Source organism: Oryza brachyantha, chromosome 9, assembly GCF_000231095.2.
Source record: "Oryza brachyantha chromosome 9, ObraRS2, whole genome shotgun sequence".
In the NCBI taxonomy this organism is placed as follows: domain Eukaryota; kingdom Viridiplantae; phylum Streptophyta; class Magnoliopsida; order Poales; family Poaceae; genus Oryza; species Oryza brachyantha.
The window spans coordinates 531,843-547,041 of NC_023171.2; positions in this window are offsets into that span (position 1 = coordinate 531,843).

Genomic DNA, 15,199 nt, shown 5'->3' on the forward strand with positions numbered 1-15,199 from the left:
CGGCCCAGCTCGCCGCGTCGCCCGCGCCCGCGAGTCCGCGCCGCCTCCCTCCTCTCTCGCGCCACTGACAGGTGGGGCCCACCTGTCAGTGACCGTTTCGCCGCGCCGCGCCGGCTGAGTCCGACTCCACGCCGCCGCAACGGCCGCCGCCGAGACCGCGTCGTGCCCGACTCGGTCTCCAACCTCCGCCCGCCCTAGCCGGTGCCGCCGCCCTTTAAATCCCGAGCCGCCGCTCGCCGTCGCCCACTTTCCGCCTCCTCCCGAGTCACCGCCGTGCTGTCGCCGTTCGCCGCCGCCGGTTGATCTCGCCGCCAGCCGCCGGCCGTTGTCGTCCAGCTGCGTCACCACCTCCGCCTCGCTGTCGCCGACTTGCTGCCGCCCTCGTCGTCGCCAGGGAGCCTCCCCAGCACCGCGCATTCCTTCGCCGTCCGGTTGCCGCCGCGTCCGGCCTCCTCGCCGTCGCCAGCCGATCTCCGCCGCCGTTGCCGATCTCCCGCTCCTACCCGCGTCGCCACCTTCGCCTCGGTCTCGCCGACCCGCCCGCGCTCTCGCCGCCGCCAGTGAGCGTCCCCATCCTCCTCCCCTCTCTCTCCCCCTTCCCGGCCGACCGTCGCCGAGCCGCACGCCGTCGCCGGACGGGTGCGGAGCTCGTCCTCGCCGCCGCCCGCTGCGTTCGTCGTCGCCTTCGCGACGCCGTCGTCAAGCCGCCGCCGCCCGCGCTCGTGCGTGCCCGCGCCCGCCGCTCGCTCGCCGTCGTCGCGCCAGCCCGCTGCCGCCGCCTTGCTCGGTTGCGCCGAGTGCGCCGCCGTCTCGGCTGTCCGCCGCGCGTCGTCGCCGTCGCGCCGCCGTCGCCGTGCCGTGCGCCGCCGCCGCGCCGCCCGCAGCTCCTGCCGCCGGCCGCACTCTTTGTTCCCCTCTCGCTGACGGGCGGGCCCCACCCGTCAGTCACCCCGCGCCACTCCCTTCCTCTCTCTCCTCCCGCGTGTCAGTCTCTCCCTCCCCTTCTCTCTCACCGACAGGTGGTCCCCACCTGTCAGCCGTCAGCATCCTCTCTCCTTGCTGACGTCAGCAGCCCCATTAATTGCGCAATAATTGATTTAGGACTTTTCTGTTTAGCTAAAAAACCAGAAAACTTCTAAAATTCATAAGTAATTCATCTAGTCTCCGTTTAGGTCCATTCAAATTCCATTAAATTCATAAAACTGTCAAGAATCCATTAAATTCATAAGTTTTTACTTTATGTTATTTTCGGGTAAACCTAATTATTATGCCTTTGTTTATCCAACTTTATTCATTGCTGGACCAGGGGTATCTTGATTGGAGTTAGGCTTAGGTTAATGCTTAGCCGTGCTTAGAACAAATAGCTCATGGGATCACATTTAATCATGCTTAGTTCTGAATAGCTGAGATACTGATTCATTACCCGGTTAGGGCTAATGTCAACTAAAATATTGATAAAGGTGGGCTGTGGGTGCATGGTTTTGAGAGTCGCACCCATGGCGATTAAGGACCGGTTCATGGGAAACCCTGGAAGTAATTAAGTGCTAACCACATGCCAAAATGGGTAAGGTGGGATTTGAAGCATGACTTCGAACTATTTGACGTACCCAGGCAAGGGTAGGCGTGATGGAGTATGGACGGGCAATCGTGGTGTAACGAAAGCCTCTGCTGCTTCCGGATCTACCAAGGCACAAGAGGGGACTGCCCAACTTGGTGTAAAGGAGGGGGTGAAACCTGAAGTGTGGTACGATTAAATAGGGAGGGTTGTATAACGGGTCCTATCATGGTCTCCTTTCCGGTATACCATGGTGGTATGTCGGCGCACGTTCAAGTGTAGTGGAGTCGTGTCTTGTGGGTACAGTAGTACACCTTTGATCAGAGTATAAACTATTCGAATAGCCGTGCCCACGGTTACGGGCGAGCTCCCAGCTTCACTGTGATTAGTGAACCTCTAATAACTTGAGTAAACTGGTGTCTCACTCGGGACTACTGCAACGTGGTGTAACGTTGAGTAGTGGTTGGGCCTGTTGCAACGTGGTGTAACGTTGGACAGTGTTGTGGTATTTTACAACTGTTATTTTACTTGTGCTCTACTGTATTTAATTATCTTCGTTCTTTTAATCTCCGTTATTTGTTTAACTGCTGCTTTATTGCAACTAACCCTAGCCTGTCCTTGTTAATCCCTATGCATCATTTATCTCCCCTTGTCCGTGTTACTTGTTGAGTACGGTGGTTTGTACTCAGCCTTGCTTAACTTTCCCACCCCAGAGCTTGAAGTTGAGTCCGATGGAGGTGTCTCTCAGGAGTGAGCTGATTCGCCGTCGAAGCTTTGCCTGTGGACTGGAGCCGTACCCGCTGGAGCTTGTCTACCTTTTCTTTCCGCTGCTTTTCCGCTAGAATAAGTGTAATTTTCAGTTGTTTCTAAGAACGATGGTTATGTAATCAACATTGTCTTTTTGTGTACCCTGGCTGGTCCTGGACAGGGATTTAATACACAATTAAGTTCAGAAATTCGTGTGAGGAATTTCTGGGCGTGACAGCGGCCCATGCGGGGGGAGCACGCGCGCGGCAAAGAAGGCCGGCTCGGCTGGGCCGGCCTGGAGGGGCGGAGGGCTGGGCCGGCCCGGGAAGGAAGAGGGGAAAAAGAAAAAGGAAAAAGGAAAAGGAGTGAGGAGGAAAATTGGACTTCGGCCTAATTTGAGGAGGAAGGGAAAAAGAAAGGAAAAGAAGAGAAAAAGGAAAGCCCCACTTTTGCTGAATTTTAGACTAATTTGTTTGGCAAAATTTTATACTCTGTAATTTAAGTTTAAATCCTGTTAATCGATTTGGAACCACGATTTAATTAAATAAATTTTCTTTAGAGGGATTTTTTTCTAAGTTAATTAAGCCAATTATTATTTACGGATTTCTTTTACGAATTTAGGCTTGGGATAAACTCAGGGCGTGACATCACTCCTGAGAGTCACCTCCATTGGATTCGACTTCTAACTTTGGAGGGGAAATTAGGCACGACTGAGTACAAACCACCGTACTCAACAAGCAGCATGCAAAAGAGAGCAATAAATGATGCATAAGGATCATCAAGGACAGGCTAGGGTTAGTTGCAATAAAGCAACGTTTAAATAAAAACAGAGATAAAACCAGTTGCGACAGACCCAACCACTACTCAACGTTACACCACGTTGCAGTAGTTCTAAGTGAAAACCAGTTTACTCAGGTCATTAAAGGTTCAACTAATCACAGTGAAGCTGGCAGCTCGCCCTTAACCGTGGGGCACGGCTATTTGAATAGATTTTTTCTGACCAGAGGTGTACTACTGTACCCACAAGACATAGTCCCACTACACTTGAACGTGCGTCAACATACCACCATGACATACCGGAAAGGGAACTATGATAGGACCCGTCGCATAACCCTCCTTATTCAATCGTACCACACTCCAGGTTTTGCCCCCTCCTTTAAATTAATTTTTGGGCATAGGTTAGGTTTCTTCCTTTCACTGGTTTCCAGAATCCGTGCTGGCTTCTCCACATAGGTCAGGTCTTCCGATAGGTTGATGTGCTCAGAGTTGGTTTGCTCTTCAGGCACACGTAGACACTTTTTGAGTTGCGACACATGGAACACGTCATGGATTCCGACCATGTTAGCGGGGAGTTCTAACTAATGCACAACTTCTCTCTTGCGTTCCATTATTCGGTATGGTCCCACGAACCATGGTGCCAACTTTCCCTTGGTCTGAAACCGGTGCACTCCTCGCAAAGGTGTGACACGAAGGTACACGTAGTTTCCTGCTTCAAAGGCTAAGTCCCTTCGACGATTATCTGCATAACTCTTCTGCCTGGTTTGAGCTGTTTTCAACCTTTCGCGGATTATTCTGACTTTCTCTTCCGCCTGACTCAAAACTACAGTCCCAAAAACTAGACGTTCTCCTATTTGATCCCAGAAGAGGAGCGTACGACACTTGCGACCATGCAAAGCTTCAAACGGTGCCATCTGTAAACTGGCTTGATAATTGTTGTTGTAGGAGAATTCTGCATACGGTAAATTCTTATTCCATGCTCCACCAAAGTCGAGAGTGCATGCTCTGAGCATGTCTTCAAGAATTTGGTTTACTCTTTTTGTTTGACCATTTGTCTGCGGACGATAAGCTGTGCTAAAATTCAATCAGGTTCCTAATTCTTCCTGTAGCTTTTGCCAAAACTTCGAGGTAAACTGATTTCCTCGATCAGAAACAATCTTCTTAGGTACCCCATGTAAACACATGATCCTGGCCAAGTAAATCTCGGCTAGTCTCTTCCTTGAGTAGGTGGTGTGAACTAGTATGAAATGAGGGACCTTCGTATCAACCGATCCACGATTACCCAAATCGAGTCATGACCGGCAGCGGTCCTTGGTAAACCGGTGATGAAATCCATCCCGATTTCTTCCCATTTCTATTCTGGAATCTGAAGAGGCTGCAACAGTCCTGCTGACCTTTGGTGTTCTGCTTTGACTCGTTGACAGACATCGCACAAGGTGACATATTCTGCAATTTCCTTCTTCATACTGACCCATCAAAATTTTTCCTTTAGATCTTGGTACATCTTTGTACTCCCGGGGTGAATAGAATACTAGGTTTGATGAGCTTCTTGAAGTATCAACTCCTTTAGCTCCTTGTTATCAGGTACACACAACATGTTTCCCATCCAGATTGTCCCATGTTCATCTTCTGAAATGTCTCGAGCTTTACCGACTCGCATATTTTTCTTTAGTTCGGCTATCTCTGGATCATTTGCTTGGGATTGGCGAACTTGATCCACCAATGTGGGTTGCGCTTCTAGGGCTGCCACAAAACCTTTTTCGACTAAACCCAAATTTAGTCGTTCAAACTCCTGCTGTAACTACTCACAAACTTCCGTTAATACAACAGCATTGCAGTAATTCTTCCGGCTTAAAGCATCTACAACTACATTTGCTTTGCCTGGATGATAATGAATACTTAGATCATAATCTTTGATCAATTCCAACCATCTTCGCTGGCGGAGATTTAAATCTGGCTCTGTAAAGATATACTTTAAACTCTTATGGTCCGTATACACTTCACACTTGTTACCAACTAGGTAGTGTTGCTAGATTTTTAAGGCATGCACTGCGGCTGCTAATTCCAAATCATGAGTCGGGTAGGTACCCTCATGCGGTTTCAACTGACGAGAGGCATAAGCAACCACCTTTCCTTCTTGCATCAGCACACATCCAAGCCCGGATCTGGAGGTATCACAGTAAACCTGGAAGTCTTTGGCCTGATCTGGCAAAATCAGCACTGGAGCTGACACCAATCTCTGCTTGAGTTCTTTAAAACTCTTGGTGCACTCGGCATACCACTTGAACTTATCTTCCTTCTTCAACAGTTGTGTCATTGGTTTAGCAATCTTCGAGAAATTCTTAATGAACCGGCGGTAATAACCCGCAAGTCCTAAGAAACTTTAGATTTATGAGACTGTTTTAGGTGGGGTCCACTTTGTTACTGACTCCACATTGCTGGGGTCCACTGCTACTCCGTGAGCATTGATCACATGACCTAGGAACTTCACTCCACGAAGCTAGAAATCACACTTACTGAACTTGGCATACAACTGATGCTCTCTTAGCTTCTCAAGCACTATCCGCAGATGTTGCCCGTGCTCCTCTTCTGACTTGGAGTAGATAAGGATGTCATCAATAAAGACAACCACAAACTTATCCAAGTGTTCCATGAACACCTTATTCGTGACATTCATGAAAAATGCTGGGGCATTAGTAAGTCCAAACTACATTGCTGTACATTCATACAAGCTTTAGCGAGTAGTAAAACGCTGTCTTGGGAATATCTTCTTCCCAAATTCTCAACTGGTGATACCCTGATCTCAAATCAATCTTGGAGAAAACTTTGGCTCCCTTCAACTGATCAAACCAATCATCAATCCTTGGCAGAGGATACTTATTCTTGATGGTGACATCGTTCAAAGCACGATAGTCCACACACATTCTCTTGGTTTTGTCCTTCTTCTCAACAAAGATAAGCGGGGCACCCCAAGGCGAGGTACTCGGTCGGATGTAACCTTTCTGAAGCTGTTCGTCCACTTGCTTCTTCACTTCTGCCATCTCATTGGCTGCCATTCTGTAGGGTCTCTAATAGATCGGTGCAGTTCCGGGTACCAAGTCGATACGGAACTCAATCTCTCTTTCTGGCGACATCGTTGTGAGATCATCTAGAAAAACCTCTGGATACTCACAAAACACTGGTATGTCTTCCAACTTCTTCGGATCTTTGACTGCTTCTGCTGGTTGCTCTTCTGCTTCCATCTGGTTCAGACTTGTGCCGATCTTCACAAACTCTGGTGACTGATAAGTCATGACTTCACCTTCCACACTGACCAAGGTGATGGTGCGCTTGGCACAATCAATCACTCCCTGGTGCTTGGTAAGCCAGTCCATTCCCAAAATGACATCTAGGTCTTTAGACTCAAGAAGGATAAAATTGGCTAGAAATGTGCTCTTTCAATTTCTATGGGCACATTTGGACTATAGCTGACCGAGGTCATGCTATTTCCTGGGGGACTAACCTGCATTGGGTTCTTAAGTTCTTCCTTTCTTAACCCATGCAATCCCACAAATTTCTTCTCTAGTAGAAAATAGCCCATCTATGACGTTTTTCTCATGACGATACATATTTTTGTCATTGAATAAGTAATATATATGACGAAATTTTCTATTTCGTCATGGATCACCTGTGACGGTAGTTCGTACCAACATCTTTGACGAAAGTTTTAAACAACTTCATAGAACATGAGAAAATTCGTCACCGACAAAGCATGTTACTGTTGCATTGCCATGTGGATTGAGATGAAGAACACATGCATGGTTCAATTTTCTCTTTTTAATTTGGAATTAAAATTTGTAATTGGTATTTCTCACTCGTAATAACTCCAAATTTGATGGTTCTTTTTTCTGATTTTTTCTAAAATCATGATCTTTCATTTAATTGAATTATTTTATGTTAATTTCTATTCGTTGGATCTTTATTATATAGCTTGTTTTCTTCCACCTAAGTATAGAATAGAAATATACATGTTACATAATAATTGCTAATTTCAGTTCATATTCTCTATTCTTATGTTAAACATAAAGATTATGTCTAAATTTAAAGTGCATAGAAGTTTAAACATATGATCTTTAACATGTATCTTGTTTTCTTTTTTATTTTATTGTACCATTGTGAAGTAACACACAAAAATATTTATCTTACAAACATCAATATATTTTTCATGTGTAATGAACTATGTATAGGTTGTCTTGTAGAAGTTTCAAGAATTTTGGAGCTAATTTACTATTTTTTACATGTTAATTGAATTTCTACGTGGTTATCGAAATTAATTCAAAATTAAACTATACGTGCATCGAGTAAGACGCCAAAAATTTCAGAAAAATAATATTTAGTCTCATATGCTTCATTATATCTCATGTCCAGAACAAGGATGAAAAATTAAATTATATTCTAGGGACAATTCAATTTTCTATCCCTAAATTACCACATAATAATTACAATAATATATAAATTGGTCAAAAAATTCTACAAACTGGCGTGACAACATATTTTTGGCCCATAAGCTTTCCGTAAAAAACACAAATGGTTTTAATAAAGTGGGACCATACATTGTTCACCAATGGATACATCTCTGACATAGTTTCTTATAACTGAACACAAATGTATCCATTCGTGACCAATGTATATTCACACTTTATTAAAACCATGTAATTTCTTTATGGCAAGCTTATGACCCGAAAATATAGTGTTGTGTCAATATATAGAATTTTCCAACGAAATATAGATATTATTATAATTATTATGTGATAATTTAGAGACAAAAGTTTGAATTGTCTCTTGAAGATAGTTTATTATTTCATCTATCTCTAAGATATAGGCTAGAATGCAACAGATGAGCCCAAATATATTTTTTATAATTTTTTTTTATCTTATAAAATGCACACGTGGTTCAATTTTGAATTAATTGGGTAATCATGTAGAAATTCATTAAACATATAGAAAATTGTAAATCAGTTCGAAAATTCTTGAAACTTGTACTAGACAATTTATAAGTAGTATATTACATACAAAAAATTGATCGGTGTATAGAAGATAATTATTTTTGCGTATCACTTCATAGTGGTGCAATAAAACGAAAAAAGAAAAAAATGTTACTCAAAGATGAAATAAAATAAGGCCCGTATTAGCCCAATTGGCCCAACAATTTCTAGCCGTCCATCCGAATCCAACGGCTCAAATTGTACTCCAATGATATAAAAGACCATACAAACCCCCCCCCCCTCACTCCCCCCTGTTTCCTCTCCTCCTGGCCCAGCCGCCGCCACCATCTCCCAGCCGAGCCACCCTCTCACTCTTCTCTCCATGTCACGCCCGGAGTTTTGTCCTAAGCCTAAAATCGTAAGAAGAAATTCGTAAATAACAAACGGCTTAATTAACTCAGGAAAAATCTCTCTAAAAGAAATTAATTCAATTAAATCGAGGCTCGCAAATCGACTAACTGGATTTAAATTCAAATTGCAGAAGTATAAAATTTGGCCAAACAAATTAATTTAAAACTCGACAAAAGTGGTGCTTTCCTTTTTCCCTCCTTTTTCCTTTCTTTTTCCCTTCCTTCTCAAATTGGGCCGAAGTCCAATTTTCCTCCTTTCCTTTTCTTTTTTCCTTTTCTTTTTCCTCTCCTCCTTCCCGGGCCGGCCCAGCCGAGCCGGCCCACCACCACCACCTCCTCCTCCAGGCCGGCCCAGTCGAGCCGACCGGCCTCCTCCCGCGCGCACTCATCCCTCCACCTGGGCCGCCGCCTCGGCCCAGCTCGCCCGCGCCGCGCCCGCGAAGTCCGTTGCCGCTCCCTCCTCCCTCGCGCCACTGACAGGTGGGGCCCACCTGTCAGCGACCGAGCCCCCGCCAGCTCGCGCGCCCGCGCAGCGCCGCGCCGCGCCGAGTCCGAGTCCGCGCCGCCGCCGCAACTGTCGCCGCCGCCGCCGCAACCGCCGCCGCCGAGACCTCGCCGCACCCGACTCGGTCTCCAACCTCCGCCCCGCCCTAGCCGGCGCCGCCACCCTATAAAGCCCCACCGCCGCTGCGCCGTCGCCCACTTTTCCTCTCAGCACAAGTCGCCGTCGCCGTTCGCCGCCGCCGTTCGATCTCGCTGCCGGCCGCCCGTCGTCGCCGTCCAGCCGCGCCATCGCCTCCGCCTCGGTGTCGCCAACCCTCCTCTGGCTCCCGTCGCTGCCGGTGGACGCCCCGCGCCCTTCGCCGCCCCTTCGTCCTCTCCACCGCCGCGCCAGTTCGTCGCCGCCGCTTTGCCCAGCTGCGCCGCGTGCGCCGCCGCCTCGGTCGTGCGCCGCGCGCCGTCGCCGGACGTTGGTCGTCGTCGTCACCGTCGCACCGTCGTCACCGTCGCCGTGCGCCACCACTGTCGCCGCCGCCGGCTACTGCCGTTCGCCCGAGCCGCTCCCTGCTCCCCTCTCTGTTTCCCCTCTCACCGACCGATGGGTCCCACCCGTCAGCCGCCGCCGCGCTCTGCTCCCTCTCTCCTCCCGTGGGACCCGCTTGTCAGCCTCTCCTCTCCCCTCTCTCCCACCGACAACTGGCCCCCAGCCGTCAGCACTTCCTCTCTCCTCGCTGACGTCAGCAGCCCCATTAATTGCGCAATAATTGATTTAGGACTTTTCTGTTTAGTTAAAAAAACCCAAGAAAACTTCTAAAATTCATAAGTAATTCATCTGGTCTCCGTTTAGGTCCATTCAAATTTCACTAAATTCATAAAATTGTCAAGAATCCATTAAAATACTTTCTTTTGCTGTTTCAGTAGACTTTGTGCCTGTTTTATTTATTTTTGTGCTCTGTCGCTTAGATTCGGACCCCGCCGAAGAGCCAGTTTACTTCGAGATCGTCGCCGAAGTTCCCCAGGGACCAGAGCAAGGCAAGTGACACTCATCTTTGATCATATTGAACCCATTATTGCAAATTCCCCGCTTTATTTATTCAAATATGCATTGTTTTAATTAAAGTATTTACTGTATTTATTTTTTCGGGTAAACCTTATTATTATGCCGTTGATTATCCAACTTTATCCATGCTGGACCAGGCATAACTTGATTAGAGTTAGGCTTAGGTTAATGCTTAGCTGTGCTTAGAACAAATAGCTCATGGGATCACATTTAATCATGCTTAGTTCTGAATAAGCTGAGATAATGATTCATTACCCGGTTCGGGCTAATGTCAACTAAAATATTGATAATGGTGGGCTGTGGGTGCATGGTTTTAAGAGTCGCACCCACGGCGATTAAGGACCGGTTCACGGAAAACCCTGGAAGTAATTAAGTGCTAACCACATGCCAAAATGGGTAAGGTGGGATTTGGAGCATGACTTTGAACTATTTGATGTACCGAGGCAAGGGTAGGCGTGATGGAGTATGGACGGGCAATCGTGGTGTAACGAAAGCCTCTGCTGCTTCCGGATCTACCAAGGCACAAGAGGGGACTGCCCGACTTGGTGTAAAGGAGGGGGTGAAACCTAAAGTGTGGTGCGATTAAATAGGGAGGGTTATGTGACGGGTCCTATCATGGTCTCCTTTCCGGTATACCATGGTGGTATGTCGGCGCACGTTCAAGTGTAGTGAAGTCGTGTCTTGTGGGTACAGTAGTACACCTCTGATCAGAGTATAAACTATTCGAATAGTCGTGCCCACGGTTACGGGCGAGCTCTCAGCTTCACTGTGATTAGTGAACCTCTAATAACTTGAGTAAACTGGTGTCTCACTCGGGACTACTGCAACGTGGTGTAACGTTGAGTAGTGGTTGGGCCTGTTGCAACGTGGTGTAACGTTGGACAGTGTTGTGGTATTTTACAACTGTTATTTACTAATCCTTTACTGTACTCAATTACCTTTATTTATTTCAATCTCTGTTATTGGTTTAACTGCTGCCTTATTGCAACTAACCCTAGCCTGCCCTTGTTAATCTCTATGCATCATTTATTGCTCTCTTGTCCGTGTCACTTGTTGAGTACGGTGGTTTGTACTCAGCCTTGCCCGACTTTTTCCCCACCAGAGCTGGAAGTTGAGTCCGAAAAGAGAGCAGTAAATGATGCATAAGGATCATCAAGGACAGGTTAGGGTTAGTTGCAATAAAGCAGCATTTAAATAAAAACAGAGATAAAATGAATAAAAGTAATTAAGTACATTAAAGAATAAATACATAAATAATTGTAAAGTACCACAACACTATCCAACGTTACACCACGTTACGACAGGCCCAACCACTACTCAACGTTACACCAGGTTGCAGTAGTCCCAAGTGAATGCCAGTTTACTCAGGTCATTAAAGGTTCAACTAATCACAGTGAAGCTGGCAGCTCGCCCTTGCCTCGGTACGGCGAATAGTTCGCAATTACGCTCCAAATCCCACCGTTGCCCATTCTGGCTTGTGGTTAGTACGGAAATAACTTCCAGGGTTTCCAGCGAACCGGTCCTTAATTGCCATGGGTGCCTTGCTCTGGTCCCTGGGGAACTTCAGCGATGATCTCGAAATAAACCGGCGCTTCGGCGGGGTCCGAATCTAAGCGACAAAGCACAAAAATAAATAAAATACGCACAAACTCTAATGAAACAGTGAAAGAAAGTATTTTTAATGGATTCTTGACAATTTTATGAATTTAATGAAATTTGAATGGACTTAAGCGGAGACCGGATGAATTAGTTATGAATTTTAGAAGTTTTCTGGGTTTTTTAGCTAAACAGAAAAGTCCTAAATCAATTATTGCGTAATTAAATGGGGCGCTGATGTCAGCAAAGGGGTGAGGTGGCGCCGACAGGTGGGGGCCACCTGTCGGTGGGAGAGAGGGGAGGCAACGGCTGACAGATGGGCCCGGAGAGAGAGGAGAGGGGAGGTGGCCGGCGGGCGGCTAACAGGCCGGGCCCACCCGGCGGTGAGAGAGGGGAGAGAGAGAGGAGACCCGGCCGGTGGGGACCACTGGTCAGTGACCCGGGGCAGAGAGTGGAGGGGAAGACGGCGCCGACCGAGCAGGGGAGGGCGGCGGCGTCCAGCACGGAGGGCGGTGACTGGCATGAAATCCGACGGGCGACGACGGACTGACGGCGCGAACCGACGGGCGACGGCAGATCGGTGGGTGACGAAGACAGCGGCCGCGCCGGGAGGAGGGCGGCGCCGGCTCGGAGAAGGCGATGGCGACGGCGTGCTACGGGCGCGGTAACGCGCCGGCAGCGGTGAGACCGCATTGGCGACGGCGAGGCGGAGGTGATGGCGAGCGGAGAGGCGACGGCGGTGACCAGCGCGCACATGCGTGCGGCGGCGGGCTTGGCGACAGCGCGCGGAGAGGAAAAAGGGAGGGGAAGGGGGACGACGGCGGCTTACCAGCGGCGAGAGCGGTTGCGGTGAGTCGGCGACAAGGTGGAACGCAAGCTGACGGCCGGCGGCGGGTTCGATCGGCGACCGCGGAGGAGATCGGGTGCGGCGGCGGCGAGTTCGGGTGCGGCGGCGGCTCGGGAAAACGGGCGGCGGCGCGCGGGGAGAGGGGGATTTATAGGGGAACGACTCCGGCTAGGGCGGGGATGGTCATTAGAGACCAGGTCGGCCACGACGCGGTCTGGCCGTTGCGGCGGCAGCTCGGCTCCGGCGCGGGAGGAGAGGCGGACTTCGGCGCGGCGCGGGCAAAGTTGGGCCGAGGCGGCCCGGGAGGAGGAGAGGGGGGCGCGACGCGGAGGGGAGGCTGGCTCGGCTGGGCCGGCCTAGAGGGGAAGAGCTGGGCCGGCTCGGCTGGGCCGGCCCAAGAAGGCGGAGAGAAAAAAGAAAAACGAAAAAGAAGAAGGGAAAAGGAAAGGAGGAAAATTGGACTTCGGCCCAATTTGAGAAGGAAGGGGAAAAGAAAAAGGAGGGAAAAAAGGAAAGCCCCACTTTTGCCGAATTTTAAATTAATTTTTGGGCAATATCTTATACTTCTGCAATTTAAGTTTAAATCCAGTTAATCGATTTGGAACCTCGATTTAATTAAATTAATTTCTTTAGAGGGATTTTTCCTGAGTTAATTAAGCCAATTATTATTTACGTATTTCTTTTACGAATTAGGCTTAGAATAAAACTCCGGGTGTGACAATAAACCATGGTCCTCGAGTGACGCCTCTACCTCCCCTTATATACTGAGGGTTGGGTTACTAGAGGTAGATACCGAATAGAATACAATCCATCACTACCATTATAAATATAATAGGGTCCAACTGGTTATGGAAACCCAAACATATATAGAATACTAAGCTTTGCCATATACCTAGTCAAATAATACACAACTTGCTATCTTTAAATCTATCTTAATCTCTCAAAAACATTTGTCCTATACGAATACATATATCGCATATGTATATCCCTAATCTGTATGTCCCACAATAGCCCTCGGAGTCCTAGTCATGCAAATCTCTCTTGTAGATTCTTGATCAGTGAGAATATCTTCACATATTATCATGAACATCTTTCGAATGTGTTTTGTTCCAAAAAGTGAAATGCTACTATGATATTTCGTGTGCTTGAGGATATATATACGATTGTACCAAATACCAACATCCGACAGGAATAATGAAATGGCCCTGACTTGTTCTTGGTTGGCTTGTGCCTCTTGATTCTACGCGATCTTACAACTCTCTCTATCATAGGCAAAAGCCTGCTTGACGTCACTACATAAGACAATAACACCATGGTGCACCAACATCTTTATCGTATGATAAGTGTAATGCGGAATGACCATGAATTTTGCCAACACATGTCTTCCGTGGATGGCGTGGTAGGTCATCTCAAAGTCGATCACCCTGAGGCAGACATTTTCTATGCGGTAGTTCTCCTTTTGGCCAAAGGTTACTAGCAACATGATCTAGCCGAGTGGTATCGCTGACCACCCAAGGATAACCCCATTAAATGGAGCACCACTCTGCCTGAACTCAGACCTCAGGATGTTCATGTTGTCCAACATCTTGGCAAAGGGAATGTTGAGAGCCTTGCCTCCATTTACCAACACTCGCTTGAGCCTAACATTCTTGACGACCCTTGAGCCTAACATTCTTGACGACCAACGCTAGTACCAAGGTGTACCATCTCGGATGGACCACATAGTCAATATGATCCAAGTGGTCAAACCAACGTAGGTACATCGACAGTTGTCATATTGATCATCCTCGACGCTAGCTTCTGCTTATGCTTAGACTCGTACTCTTGTGGCCCACTAAAGATGTGGTTGAGTTCAGTCTGGGGTCGTAGTAATCATTATTCTTGGGAGACTCGGCTATAGTTTTGTCCTTCCCCTTGCCCGATTTGGTAGCCCCTAGCTGGTTCCTGCTCAACTTTACAGTGAACCATTTGAGGATGTAACAGTTCTTGGCCGAGTGGTTAGAGCTCGGGTGATATGGACACTGTTTGTTCATAGTCTTGTCATAATAACTAAACCACGGGAATGGGGGACTTTTAATTTTTTACTACTATTTACCATAACCCCTTAATCCCTCTCACAGCTAGAGTGAGGAGAAGTGGCAAAAGATTTGGTACTTACCATATAAAAATGGCAAATAGTTAAATTTCTCTGGGAATTGTGGGCGAGGCTTGTTGGTCACAACCACAAGGCTAGGCTCAAACATTGGACAAAAAATAAAAAAATAAAGTTTTTTTTTGACAGAGGTGGTAAATATTTTAAAGTTTTGTCGTCTTATGATTTTCAACATGCCAAGTGATGTTGACGGCTAAACTAGCAAACTAAATTATCAAAAGACTTAGGTACTAGAGTATCGTGTTGGGAAGTTAGACGGTTGGAGTAATTTATCTATGGCCTGTTTGGCAAGTTTAGCCTAGTGGGTTTAGCCTAATCTAGCTATCTTCCCTTCAAAATTTGGTGGATCAAGGCGCCGTTTGGAAGGGCTGAATGTACAATAGATTATTTAATTTATTAATAATATTAACGATAAGAGCAATTTTTAACTATTAAAAAGAAATAATATATTGTAAGCAATATATTTATATACATGGATGCGCTATGCTATGTGCAGCGTGTACAATTGATGCGACACACGCCTCACAGGCAGCGAGAAATCTATTTTTCTATGTTCGACGTGCTGTACTAAAGCTTTTATTAAAGACAAA